Raw genomic sequence first — 14,811 nt, 5'->3', positions numbered from 1 at the left:
GACAGATTCTTACAACAGTGTGAAAAACACTTGTACTGGAGAAGTTTGGTGATCCAGGAGGAGGATACTAGTGAACTACCTGCGAGGTTTGTGTGTGTGTATAGTGTGTAAGAGCTGGATAGGGAAGTCTTTAGAGGAAGTCGCTTTTTTGCTGAAAAAGTAGAGGAAGGGAGTTCTAGGCAGAGAGAACAAGAATGAGATGGCCCCAAAGACCGTGGAGACGTTTGGAGAACAACAGCAGCTCATTGTGGCCAGAATTCAGGCTTCCTGGTTGGAACGGGAATGAGTAGCAGTGGGAAGCGAAGCCAGGATTGGATCAGAAGGGGCCTTCTAGAACAAGTTAAGTAGGTGAGACCCTCATCTCTGGGAGAGGAGCCATAAAAGTTTTTAATAATAAGTGGTATTGGATCAGACTGAAGCCACAAGGCTGACTTTTTTTTTTTTAATTTTTGGTTAAGATTCTGGCAGGCAAGGGAAGTATCTTCTCATCTGTAGCCAGAATAAGGAGATATTTTTTTGTGTTATGTCTGGACAGAAGTTTGTAGAATGACCCAAATCTGCCTCTTCAGGGGCCAGAGTTCAACTTCTAAAGCTTCAAAGGGATTAAGGAACTTCTTGATACAAGATAACCAATTTCTGTTAGTACAGGTATATATTTTACTGACTCTTTGTGAAGGTGAGACTAGGAAGAACATGAATCAAAGTATCAAATATTCTAAAGCATGTGTAGATTAAATTGGTGAAAGGTGAATTTTCTTTCCTTCATGAGTTAGTGTCATCTTTTAAAAAATTAGAAACTTTACCAGGAGGTTTTTGAATTCTTAAACATCTACATACACGTGGTCAAAGTGATAAAAGACAGGTTTTCTTATCTGAATGCAGTGACATCTTAAAAGGTTTTCTTTGTTATCGTTAAACTTGCATGTCAAAAAATTATTCTCTGCATACAATTTATTCTCTATTTATTCAATATTACTTAACAGTGAAGTTGATAGAAAGTGAGACAGCACACTTTTAAATTCTAAACTACAATTGTTGGACAAGAATCTTGACAATGCCAGACTAATCTCTTCTGATTGGTGCTGTATTGATAGGGGCTGACAACATAAACCCGTGCTGGAATATTCTAATCCATCACCTGGCATAAGGCGTATTTTACTTTGGGCTTTGCGGGAAGATAATCCATTTGCATCTGTGTTTCAAAGTGAGTGTTTCCAGGGGCATGAATGTCCCAACTTGCTACCATCTCTTTATAAGGAGGGATTACAACAGGCAATCTTGCAATTAAAGAAATAGCAATGTATCTCTATAGAGGTGTCTGTGCTTTGATTCAGAACCACATTCACCCATATTGTCTTTGAAATCTGTCTTTTGTATTGTTTCATAACTATGTTTCTCCATCACATGGAAGACTCTGGGCCTAGATAAAAATCTTCACATAATGGCCTGTACCAGAATATTTTTCTTCTTTAACAGTCCTTTGTATCTTGGTAGAAATGGAAGAAACCAGACATCATGAAGTAGAGACATGTCATCGCCCATGTATCCTGTCAAAGGTTGTGACCTGCCAAATCCATGGGCAAAATAACGGTGGTGGTGGTTTCATGCCACTCCATGTGGGAATGTTTGTTATGTGATAACAGAGAACCGGTATCACCATGGGTACCTGGACAGCCTTGGATAAGGGATCTGACGTTCGTAAAGCTTCGTTTTTTTCATCTTGAAATCTGTTTAATGATACTGATTATATGTTGACTACGTTTTACTTGCCAGACATTTGTATATACATATGTACGTGTACTTACCTACAGTGGGCCCTTGAACAGCATGGGTTTGAAATGCATTTTCATGTGAACTTTTTTTTCACTAAATATGTACCACAGTACTACTTGATCTATAGATGGATGAATCTGCAGATGCAGAACCCCGTATATGGAGGGGGCTGGCTGGATTATCAACTCTGAAGATGGTGCCCTTAACCCCAGCATTATTCAAGGGCCAGCTGTACATTGTATATCTATATCCACACACACACACACACACATATACACACATTTATGGATATAAGTTGATTCACATTTTTCATGGCTCTTCTATAAAGTTGCTGAGAGCAGTTGCTAGAGAGTTGGGTTCCTGTGAGTCTCTAATCAAAATATTTTTACCAACCAAGCAACATTCACCCTGTTTTGTGCTTCTGTTTAAAGATCCCTTATTTAATGTATATAGTTGGCTTATCAACATTGAACTCACAGCCAATGGCACCATAACTCATGCCTGAATGACACTTGTCTAACATGTATTTCTCTGTAACGTACATTCTTCTTGCATTTAGGAATATACTAGACAGCACTGCAGTACTATGCTTGAGTTGGGGAGTGCCCATTTTAACCAGCAAAATCAGAAACAAAAATGAGAAAAGCCTGGCACACTAAGTATACCCTGAAAAGACACTTGTTTTCAGTATGAGAGCTCTAATAAGTAGGCAGAGTGTGGCCTTGTTTGTCCTCAGCTGGGTCTGTGTGCTTGGGGTAACTCATTTTTCGTTGTGCTGTAAATGTTCATGAATGACTATAGAAGTGCCATAAGTATTAACTTTGGGGTTACAGATTCTAGTGAGCAGGAGAATCTGTGATAATGGGGATCAATAGTATATATAATCTCGTTTAATTATGATGCTAGCTCTATTTTGTAGGATTCAGTGTCTGTGGTTTCTTTTTTTTCCCACTGTCTCTACCAGACTGATAAAGACTGTCTGTAGAGTAGGCTCTTGTTGGAAAGAGAAGAATAGAGAGGTAAAAGAGGGAGTGTGTAGAAAGAGGGGAGGAGGAAAGGGAAAGGAAAGGAAAGGAAGAGTTTCTGACAACCTCACTTTAAAAAAAAATTTTATTTAATTGGAGGCTGATTTCTTTACAATATTGTGGTGGTTTTTGCCATACATAGACATAAATCAGCCATGGGTGTACATGTGTCCCCCCATCCTGAACACTCTTCCACCTCCCTCCCCATCCCATCCTTCTGGGTTGTCTGAGAGCACCGACTTTGAGTGCCCTGCTTCATGCATCAAACTTGCACTGGTCACCTGTTTGACATATGGTAATATACATGTTTCAATGCTATTCTCTCAAATCATCCCACCCTTACCTTCTCCCACAGAGTCCAAAAGTCTGTTCTTTACTTCTGTGTGTTTTTTGCTATGTTGCATATAGGGTTGTCATTACTGTCTTTCTAAATTCCATATATATGCATGACAACCTCACTTTTAAAAAGTTTTATTTTATATTGGAATATAGTTGATTAACAGTGTTGGGTTAGTTTCAAGTGAACAGTGAAGTGATTCAGTTAAACATATATATATATCTATTATTTTTAAAATTATTTCCCCATTTAGGTTATAGAATGTTGAGCAGAGTTCTCTGTGTTAAGTAGGTCCTTGTTGGTAATCTATTTTGAACTCTCTTGCCCAAGACAGGAGATGTAAGTTCGATTCCTGGGTTGAGAAGATCCTCTGGAGAAGGAAATGGTAACCCACTCCAGTACCCTTGCCTGGGAAATCCCACGGACAGAGGAGCTTGACAGGCTACAGTCCATGCAGTCACAAAGAGTTGGACACAACTTAGTTACTAAACAACAACAATAATATATGTCAATCTGAGGCTCCCAATTTATCCCTCCCCCTACATTTTCCCTTTGGTATCCATAAGTTTGTTTCCTGAGTCTGTGAGTCTATTTCTGTTTTGTAAATAAATTCATTTGTATTTTTGAAAATTCCATGTATAATTGATATAATATGATATTTGTCTTTCTCAGTCTGACTTCACTTAGAATGATAACCTACAGGTCCATTCATGTTGCTGCAAATTAGATGTGTGTGTTTTTGGCTATTCCACAAAGCTGCTCCACTGCTGCCGTTTAAATCTGGAATGTTAAATGAAATGCATGTAATGGGGAGAGATGCTATTTGAAATATCCAATTCTCTTTTGCATTGCTTCTGGCATGACTTACCTCTGTTGTGCCAGAGGCATCCATTTGCCTCAGATGATAGGAAAGTTATAGCAGAGAAGCTAAGAGAAGACAAAAGCCAATACAGGCATGTTTCAGGAATCTTATGGATTCCATTCCAGACCACAGCAATAAAGCAAGAATCACAATAAAGAGAGTTACCCAATTTTTTTGGTTTCCCACTTCATGTAAAAGTTGTATTTACACTATACTGTAGTCTGTTAAGTATGAGATAGCATTATGTCTAAAAAATACTCTATACCTTAATTAAAAATAGTTAATTGCTAAAAAATGTTTTCCGTCATCTGACAAATGGAAGGTTGCCACAAACCTATATCTGCGAAGTATCATAAAGTGCAATCAAAGTATACCTGAAATAGCAGCCACCACTTTCATAGTGCGTAGTGGTTGTGAGGTACTCTTCTGTGTTTTATCTGTGTTAATTCCATCCTCACAGTGGTCCTACAAGGTCATAGAACCCAGGCAGCCAGGCCATAGTCTATCGCTCAGCCTGATGCCTTAAGGGTACCTTTCCGCAGTCAGTTTTTGACATGCAGAGTAGTCCAGAGCAAAGCAATATGCTTAATTGAGGCAACATTAGAGAAGGCATTCCTCAATTTCCTTTTATTGTTGTTCAGCAGCTAAGTCGTGTCTGACTCTTTGTGACCCCATGGCCGGTAGCACCCCAGGCTCCCCTGTCCATCACTATCTCCCAGAGTTTGCTCAGACTCATGTCCATTGAGTCCATGATGCCATCCAACCATCTCATCCTCTGTTGCCTCCTACTACTTTGTCAATTTCCTTACTCCTACAATAGGCTGTAAGCCTGATGACCAGATATTTCCTTTGTAATGTAGAAAAGCCACCCCTTTACTTTAAGGTGTAGTCTCCATGAGGAAACATATAGTGGGGAGGTGCAGGCAGATTCGGAGAAGGCAATGGCACCCCACTCCAGTACTCTTGCCTGGAAAATCCCATGGACGGAGGAGCCTGGTAGGCTCCAGTCCATGGGGTTGCTAAGAGTCGGGCACGACTGAGTGACTTCACTTTCACTTTTCACTTTCATGCATTGGAGAAGGAAATGGCAACCCACTCCAGTATTCTTGCCTGGAGAATCCCAGGGACAGAGGAGCCTAGTGGGCTGCTGTCTATGGGGTTGCACAGAGTTGGACACGACTGAAGTGACTTAGCAGCAGCAGCAGCAGCAGCAGCAGGCAGATTGGAAGAAACAGAATGCTTGTCCCTTCTTCCTTGTTGGTCTGTGGGGAAGGGAGACAGGGATGCGGAAGCAGAATAGCATTTAATCACTTGGGTTATGGGTCTATTAATTAATGCTTTGGTGGCTCAGATGGTAAAGAATAAGCCTGTAATGTGTGAGACTGGGGTTTGACCCTTGGGTCAGGAAGATCCCCTGGAGAAGACAGTAACATCCCGATCCACTATTTTTGCCTGGAGAATTCCCTGAACAGAGGAGCCTAGTGGGCTACAGTCCATGGGGTTGCAAAGAGTTGAACATGACTGAGCAAATAACACACACATGGCTCTATTGGCCATCTAGGTCAGAATCCTGAAGAAGGAACATGTTACATGCTCTGAGAGGAAGATGGAAAGGAGGAGACTTGTAGGAAGCCCTCTGTATCTGAAAAAAATCATCACTGTGATGGGATCAGGCAGAGGAAGCCTGGAGTCTGGGTCCATGTGCAGGTTGGGCACTGCATAACTCCACAGGCCACCATGTACTTAGACTTCGATGGAAATACTTCACCTCCTAAGGTTGTGCCTTGTTGTGGCCCTGGTCTGACTTGGTTTTCTGGAATCTGTGTGTCTGAAATCTGTTTTAGCTCCTGTGTGTGGCATGAAAATGAGCAGAAACTCCCTTGGAGAAATACTGGCTGCACAATCAGGATGGGTATCCTCGGCTTGATGAGGCAGAAACCTAGGGCTGCAGGATCACTCCCTGAACTGGAAATCCAGGGGGAGGCACATGCAGACCTCTGAGGAATGTGCTGTGCTAGTGCAAGCCGAAGCAGGGCCATTTGAGTACAGAGCACCTGCCAGGCCTCAAGGAGCCCAGAGAAGGGATCCCAAACTTATTGGCCACAGACTTTCAGCAAACACACACAAAATGAGCAGTGACCAAGCCATCCCAGAACCCTACTGCTGCAAAAGACAGAGAGCAGAGCACTCTGCTTTAGAAAAATGAATAATCTATAGGCCTTGCCTTCAGATTCCTTACAGGCGCTTGGGAAGGATAGACTGAAATAAATCAATGCAGATGACATTTGACAATATAGTATTAGAAGCATGCCTGCGATAATGCGAGGATACAGTGGGAGTAGATTGAGCGCCCTAGGGCACAGCAGGCAGAAAAGCTTTTACAGGAGAGCTGATGCCCTCATGGGTTTTGAAGGATGGTTAGGAGTTTGTCAGGCCCACTAGGCAGGAAGGGATTTCATGTAAGACCTGGCGATGTGAGAGAATCTGGGCTCTCCAGATATGAGAAGGATGCATTTCCTGGACTTAAAACCGTGCAGAAGTGCTTGGGGTTTGATGTTCTGTGGTCATGGTCTAGATATACTTTGTAATCGTATCTTTGAATTTTGTCTTTTGGAGGGGAGGTTGATGGGACAGTTGAGCATTTGCTAGCAGCTTGGAGTGGTGGCTTGCTGTTGGTCTCACCTCCTACAGCCTCCTTAGGAGGGAGTCTTGACTTCCTGTTCCCCTTCTCCAGGGCCCTACATGGTGTCCTTCTCGTCTTCCTTTTCCTGGCCCCACGTTTCCCACCATGTCTTAGAGCATGCTGGTGGCCATCACTGCCCTGGGCTGGCACCACCACTGCGCTTTTTGCCGGTCACCTAGTGGGTATAAGCCTCTTGACCATATACCCAGGGCTTCCTAGCCATGCCTACCTACCATGGATTGAGATAGCACATCCTGGGGAGGAGAAATGCCTGGCTTGACTTCTGAGACCATTGCTATAGCGTAGTATCTCTAGCCTGCTCTGGTGGAAGTGGAAACTGACATGCATGCTCCAAGTCACCATGATGTCCATGTGGGTCTTGATTCCCTGAAAGTATTCCTGTGCCTGAGGGAGTACAGCATTAAATAACAAAAAAACCTTATGGCAGATCAAGAGAGATTATAGAACACAAAATATCTTTTATTTCAGAGCTTTTAATAATATCCCCCCACCTTTAAAAAAAAAGAAAAGAGAGATCTGGCATTTTCACTTTGCACTAGGTTCCAGAAATTACATAGTCCTGGGTATAGGGACTGAATGAATGAATGAGAGGAGACAGCTCTGAGTATAGTTCCCCAGCCACCACATCTTCCAGTCCCCCATTTGGATTTTAAGTGATACTGCTTCATAGGAGCCCTTATTTCTCACTTTACAAATGAATAAGTTTCAGAACAGTGATTCCAGTTCACCTGGAAAACTGATGAGAGAGCCAGAGTCAGAGGTTCCAGCTCCAGGATTCACCCTGCTGTTAACCCTGGAGGCACCTGCTCTTTCATAATCCTCTATGGCCCGAGTGATGTAAAAAAAATAAACGCAAGGTTAATGCTCAGGGAAAGAAGGACATTTGATTTATTGTATCAGGAATGTGCTAAATCGTACCCTAGTGGCCTAAGAGTTAATACATCTTCCAAAGCAGGTAATTTACTGGCAGGCAACTGAGAGAAAAGAATATGGGATCATAAGACATTAGCTCAGGGGCCAGTGGTGCTGGGGGGCATCTTTGAGTGTATATAGCCCAACTGTTAACACACAGTGAAACTGAGACTCAAGAGGTGAAATGACTCACCCAAAGTCACAAAGCTACTTCCTTCCAGGGCTGGACTTGACTCAGGTTCCCTGACCTCAAAACCAGTGCTTGTCTAGCTTTCCTACCTCTGAGCACAATAACTAATAAAGGTGACTGTAAATCTTATGGCATGAATCCATTTGGCATTTGTATAGCACATTTATAACTTCAGAGTGATTTCTCTTTTTTCCCCTCTGTACAAGCAACTTCAGTGAGCTCCGATCTATGCAGACAATTGCTTTGAGGATAAAATTTGTTATCAAGCATATGAAATTGTCCCTCATCAGCAGAGATTCCTAGCCTAGGTCCAAGCACAGCCAAAAGGAAATCCAGCCCCCTCATCTTGAAGTGTGAGTGTCTCAGTCTTGCAGAGGCAGCAGTCACAGTGACACAATGAGCCTGGCTGGTGGCTGGAAGTAGGAGGCAAGGATCTGCTGGTATGGGCCAGGTGAGAACTGAGGAAATAGCATGCTTTCCTGGAATAGCAATGCAAAGAAAAATATCCTGGGACATCTAGTTCCCTCCCAGTGTGGTATATTTGGAGAAGGAAATGGCAACCCACTCCAGTATTCATGCCTGGAAAATCCCATGGACCGAGGAGCCTGGTGGGCTACAATCCATGGGGTTGCAAAGAGTCGGACATGACTGAGCGACTTCTGTGTGTGTGTATGTGTGTGGTATATGTGTTATAATATGGAGTTGTTTTTCTTGCTAAGGCCAGTGTTTTCCTCCAGTAGGTCACAATAAATCTTTGATGACACTATGAGAACTGTCTCAGAAATCCCAACTGGAAACAGTGGATGGATGATATGGTAGTTAGGTACTAAAGTGAGAAGTAAAGTAGGATACATTATTTTTCCAAAAGAGCGTGTTTTCTCATTGACAGCTGTGTCAGTTAAGGAAGCCCTGGTCACTCCTGGGATCTCAGTTGAGGTGGACACACTTACTTATACCTAAGTATATTCTCTCATTGTTGGATTCATTTCTGGGATGAGACTTGGAAGGAGTTCCAGGTCATGCCCCCAGTGTCCTGACCTGGAGTTTTAGATTGACTAGTTTTATTCTCAGCCCCACTCAAGCTCCTTTGATCCCTATTATTTAATATCCTGTGCTGATTGTATGTATTGTACCCTAGTAGAAAATGTTTTGACTTGGAGGAGACTTTGGGTCCTGTCAGCCTAGCTCCTCATCTTACAGATGGGGAAACAGGGAAGTAGAGTTTAGTCAGTTATTCCAAGTGACCCAGTTTGTTAGTGGCAGATCTGGGAGTAGAACTCATGTATCTTTCCACGATGCCATGCTACCTGGACAGTGTCTGAAATGTTAATTGTAATAGTTTCAGGAGAAACTCTTGAAACAGTCAACTTGGATTTCAGGAATAGGATTTTAAATAATGTTTTGGAAGACTCTTTCCAGTGGTTTCTCATGAACTCTGGTGCCTGATAGCCATAGTACCCTTTGGATCCATGTCATGGGATTGCTCTGAATATGAAAAGGACAGGTGGCTTAGCTCAGTGATTCTTCAGTTAACAGGAAGAAGACAGATCTTCTCAAGGGCAGAACCTTGTCTTATTCATTATGAATATCCTGGTACCTAGAATAATGCCCAGCGTAAGACAGCTACTTGGAGGGTTCGTGAGTTTCTGGGGCTGGTCAGCAGAAACTTTTGTCTATCACATTTTCCTAACCACTTCAGTGCTGTTGACTAGAGGATGTGCTTTTGATTAGAGTATTTTAGAGTAAAGAGAACACCAGAGAAAAAGATGGGCTTGTTGATTTTTGTTCTAGCAGAATTCATCTAACACTTCTGAACCTGAGTTTTCTTATGAAAAAGTGCCAGGCTGAATCACCAAATTTTCTTCCTGTGTTAACATTACATGATCTCTCACTACCCTCCTGCAGAAGCATGAACTTTCCAGTCATGCTTTTGATTGAGACATTGTGTGTCTGTATGTGTGTTAGGCTTGCTCTATAGAAATAATATATGGGAAGGTGGTTTTTAGTTCTAAAATCAAATGCACATGAGCTTAAATGAATCTCAAATTATATAGACTAATAATTTCTTTTTGGCTTATTGAATAACAATAATAATTACACTATAAAGCATCAAAAACTACTTAGTATCTTGTGGAGGGAAAAAAATACAAAAATTAGCCCTTAATTAAATATGAATAAAATGAAATTAGAGGTTGGTATTTGTTTAGTTTTAAAGGGACATTGCATCTATTTATTTGGAAACTCTACCACTTAGTCCTCTGCCCACCATAAACCACTGTACAATGACAAACATACCATATTGCTTATTGTGCTAGAGCTGAAGACACTGCAGCTTGCATTCAGAGTGTCCGATTGTGCTCAGGCTCCAGGAGTTGATTTATAACTTGAGGTGAAACCATGAAACCACATGGACTGTTGTCTGAGAATAAGTATGACCAATTGCACCTGTATTCCTCAAAGCAAAAGCTACTAAAATCTTAACTCAGCATACTTTTACTCTCAGTAGTACTCAAAAGATATTAATCATATACTGCTCCATGTAAAGAATTCATTTAAGGAAAATTGACAGCATTTTGATGAATTTCTCCAGAGTGTAAGCAGTAGGGATCCAGGAATCAGAGACATTTAAGAGTGAGAGGAGACCATTTAGTTAAACTCCTTATGTTGTAGATAAGAACATTGAGACCCACGGAGGTTAAGGGACTTGCTTAAGGGCACAGAGCTAGTTTGAAACACAGTCAGCAATAAAACACATGTCTCCTAACTCCCTAGCCCAGCGCTCTTTGCACCTCTCAATTCCTGAGTGTAGCCATTACTTAAATCTTAAGGTTCATCTGCCATTTATTGTTTCCTGTGTGCTGAGGGATATGCTGAGCATTTTACAGGCTTCAAATCACTTAATCCTCAAAATAACTCATTTTAATAATCCTCAGGAAACTGGCCTCAGAGTGGTTTCTAACATTTAGTGATCACATGGCTAATAAGCAGTAGGACCAAGATAGAAGTACAGGCAGTTTATTTTGGAGCCCAAGCTAGGGTATATAGGACACTAAGCTAAATTTGAATTTCAGATGAGTAACGAGAAGCTTTTTTATAGTACAAGTAATATGTCCCAAATATTGCATAGGACAATTCAAATTTAAATGATCATCCTATATTTTCCTTTGCTAAATATGGCAGCTTTAGCTTTTATCTTATGCTTGTCTCATTTCCTTGGCTCTGAGAAGTATCCTCTGGTCATTTTTGTGCTGCCATTTCTTTGACCTTATCATATCTTAAAGTTAAAAGCTTACTTTGTAACTAGTTTGATTTCTTGCAGTTAGAATTTGACCTAAGTCCACTGGGAGCTTGGGTTGCAAAGAGATTTCATTGGGAGTAAGACAAGGTAAAATGTTTCTTGGTATAGGATTTCAGAGATACTGGTAGCAATACTGAGGACAGCTGTGCAAGCAGTTTTCTAAGTTGGATGGTTTCTTTCCCTGGATAGGATTGTTTGAGGGGATACAATTTTCTCCTGGTCTCTTTTTTTTTTCAAGTCTGCTTTGCGCTGACATCTATATAGAGTCAGAAGTTAATGAAAACATATCCCAAGAATGCAGGGAGGTTTCACCATCAGGAAACTTCTTGATGGAATTCACTGTGTTTCCCCACCACAAGATCATCTCAATAGACATAAAATAAGCATTTATTAAGACTCAACACCCATTCCTATTAAAACAAACTTGGGAGTTAAGAGTAGAAGAAAGTTTTTTCCTTAACTTGGAAAAAGACTATATCAGTTCAGTTCAGTTGCTCAGTTGTGTCTGACTCTTTGCGACCCCATGAACTGCAGCACACCAGGCCTCTCTGTCCATCACCAACTCCCAGAGTCCACCCAAACTCACGTCCATTGAGTCAGTGATGCCATCCAACCATCTCATCCTCTGTCGTCCCCTTCTCCTCCTGCTCTCAATCTTTCCCAGCATCAGGGTCTTTTCCAATGAGTCAGCTCTCCACATCAGGTGGCCAAAGTATTGGAGTTTCAGCTTCAACATCAGTCCTTCCAATGAACACCCAGGACTGATCTCCTTTAGGATGGACTGGTTGGATCTCCTTGCAGTCCAAGGGACCCTCAAGAGTCTTCTCCAGCACCACAGTTCAAAAGCATCAATTCTTTGGCGCTCAGCATTCTTTATAGTCCAACTCTCACATCCATACATGACCACTGGAAAAACCATAGCCTTGACTAGACAGACCTTTGTTGACAAAGTAATGTCTCTGCTTTTTAATAATGCTATCTAGGTTGGTCATAACTTTCCTTCCAAGGAGTAAGCATCTTTTAATTTCATGGCTGCAGTCACCTTCTGCAGTGATTTTGGAGCCCCCCAAACTAAAGTCTGACACTGTTTCTACTGTTTCCCCATCTATTTGCCATGAAGTGATGGGACTGGCTGCCATGATCTTAGTTTTCTGAATGTTGACCTTTAAGCCAACTTTTTCAGTCTCCTCTTTCACTTTCATCAAGAGACTCTTTAGTTCTACTTCACTTTCTGCCATAAGGGTGGTGTCATTTGCATATTTAAGGTTATTTCTCCCGGCAATCTTGATTCCAGCTTGTGCTCCCTCCAGCCCAGCGTTTCTCATGATGTGCTCTGCATATAAGTTAAATAAGCATGATGACAATATACAGCCTTGACGTACTCCCTTTCCTATTTGGAACCAGTCTGTTGTTCCATGTCCAGTTCTAACTGTTGCTTCTTGACCTGCATACAGGTTTCTCAAGAGGCAGGTCAGGTGGTCTGGTATTCCCATCTCTTTCAGAATTTTCCATAGTTTGTGGTGATCCACACAGTCAAAGGCTTTGGCATAGTCGATAAAGCAGAAATAGATGTTTTTCTGGAATGCCCTTGCTTTTTCAATGATCCAGTGGATGTTGGCAATTTGATCTCTGGTTCCTCTGCCTTTTCTAAAACCAGCTTGAACATCTGGAAGTTCATGGTTCATGTATTGCTGAAGCCTGGCTTGGAGAATTTTAAGCATCACTTTACTAGCATGTGAGATGAGTGCAATTATGTGGTATTTTGAGCATTCTTTGGCATTGCCTTTCTTTGGAATTGGAATGAAAACTGACCTTTTCCAGTCCTGTGGCCACTGCTGAGTTTTCCAAATTTGCTGGCATATTGAGTGCAGCACTTGCAGAGCATCATCTTTCAGGATTTGAAATAGGTCCACTGGAATTCCATCACCTCCACTAGCTTTGTTCGTAGTGATGCTTTCTAAGGCCCACTTGACTTCACATTCCAGGATGTATAAGAAACCTCTAGTCATCAATGTGGGGTTTCAGTCATGGCTCAGAGGTAAAGAATCTGCCTACCAATGCAGGAGAAATAGGTTTGATCCCTGGGTTGAGAAGATCCGCTGAAGAAGAAAATGGTAACCCACTCCAATATTCTTGCCTGGGAAATCTCATGGACAGAGGGGCGTGGTGGACTATAGTCCATGGGCATCGCAAGAATCAGACATGACTCAGTGACTAAACACAACAAAGTCAGCAACATACTTATTAATGAAATATTAGAAACATTCCTATTAAAGAGGATTAATATCCAAAATATACAAACAGTTTATGGAGCTCAATAAAAAAAAAAATAAACCCAAACAATCCAATCCAAAAATGGACGGAACACCTAAACAGACATTCTTCAAAGACGACATACAGATGGGCAAGAGGCACATGAAAAGATGCTCAGCATCACCAATTATTGCTGTGCTCAGTTGCTCAGTTGTGTCTGTCTCTGTGTGACCCCATGGACTATAGACCGCCAGACTCCTGTCAATGGAATTTTTCAGGCAAGAAAACTGGACCTTGTTGCCATTTCCCACTCCAGGGAATCTTCCTGATCCAGGAATTGAACTCATGTTTCTTGTGTCTCCTGCGTTTGCAGGCAGATTCTTTACAACTAGTACCACCTGGGAAACAGATCCTTCTTCAAAGAAGACATGCAGATGGCCAAGAGGCACATGAAAAGATGCTTAGCATCACTAATTATTAGAGAAATGCAGATCAAAACTACAATGAGGTGTTACCTCGTATCAGCCAGAATGACCATCATCAGAAAATCTGCAAACAATAAATGGTGGGGAGACAATGGAAAAAAGGAAACCCTCTTACCCTTTTGATAGGAACATAAATTGGTACAGCCACTGTGAAGAACAGTGCCGAGGCTCCTTAAGAAACTAAACATAGAACTATCATACTACCCAGTAACCCCACCAATGAGCATATAGCCTGAGAAAACCGTGACTCAAAAAGATACATGTACCCCAGTGTTTATTGCAGCACTATTTACAATAGTCCCAGGACATGGAAGCAGCCTCGATGCCCCTCAACAGGAGAATGGATAAAGAATATGGGGTACATACATACAGTGGCATAATACTCAGCCATAAAAAGGAATGAAATTGAGTCAGTTCAGGTGATCTGGATGAACCTAGAACCTGTCATACTGACTGAAGTAATCAAAGAGAAGAACAAATATCATACATTAATACATACATACATATATATATTAAACCTAGAGAAATGATACTCATGAACCTATTTGTAGGGCAGGAGTAGAGACACAGATGTAGTGAATAGACTTGAGGACACAGGAGGAGAGGCGGGATGAATTAGAGAGTATCATGGACATATACACTACCGTGTGTAAAAGAGATAGCCATCCAGAAGTAGCTGTATAGCACAAGGAACACAGCTTGGTGCTCTGTGATGATCTAGAAGGATGGAATTTGGGGGTGGGATGGGAGGGAGGCTTAAGAGGGAGGGGATATATTCAGTTCAGTAACTCAATCATATCTGACTCTTTGTGACCCCAAAGACTGCAGTATGCCAGGCTTCCCTGTCCATCGCCAACTCCCAGAGTTTACTCAAACTCATGTCTGTCAAGTCGGTGATACCATTCAACCATCTCATCCTCTGTCGTCCCCTTCTCTTCCCGCCTTCAGTCTTTCCCAGCATCACGGTCTTTT

At 41.8% G+C, this 14,811-nt stretch overlaps 1 protein-coding gene across 12 annotated transcripts in view; it reads left to right on the top strand.

Moving 5' to 3' along the window:
* DMRT2 (doublesex and mab-3 related transcription factor 2) overlaps window positions 1–14,811 on the top strand; it is a 347,384-nt gene that overhangs the window by 49,205 nt on the left and 283,368 nt on the right. The window contains exon 7 of one of the 12 annotated variants that reach the window (XR_015169666.1): window positions 3,466–7,210. The exons of the other annotated variants lie outside the window; for them this stretch is intronic. The gene's annotated coding sequence lies outside the window, so the exon portion shown is untranslated. Of the gene's footprint in view, window positions 1–3,465; window positions 7,211–14,811 lie in introns of those variants that run through there. 12 annotated transcript variants of the gene reach the window in all.

The sequence above is a fragment of the Bos grunniens genome, chromosome 8 (assembly GCF_055505025.1).
Source record: "Bos grunniens cultivar Pamir isolate PY7600 chromosome 8, Bosgru_T2T1.0, whole genome shotgun sequence".
NCBI classification, from domain to species: Eukaryota; Metazoa; Chordata; class Mammalia; order Artiodactyla; family Bovidae; genus Bos; species Bos grunniens.
Note: the sequence above shows the minus strand (reverse complement) of the source record. Positions and strands in the feature narration are given on the sequence as shown.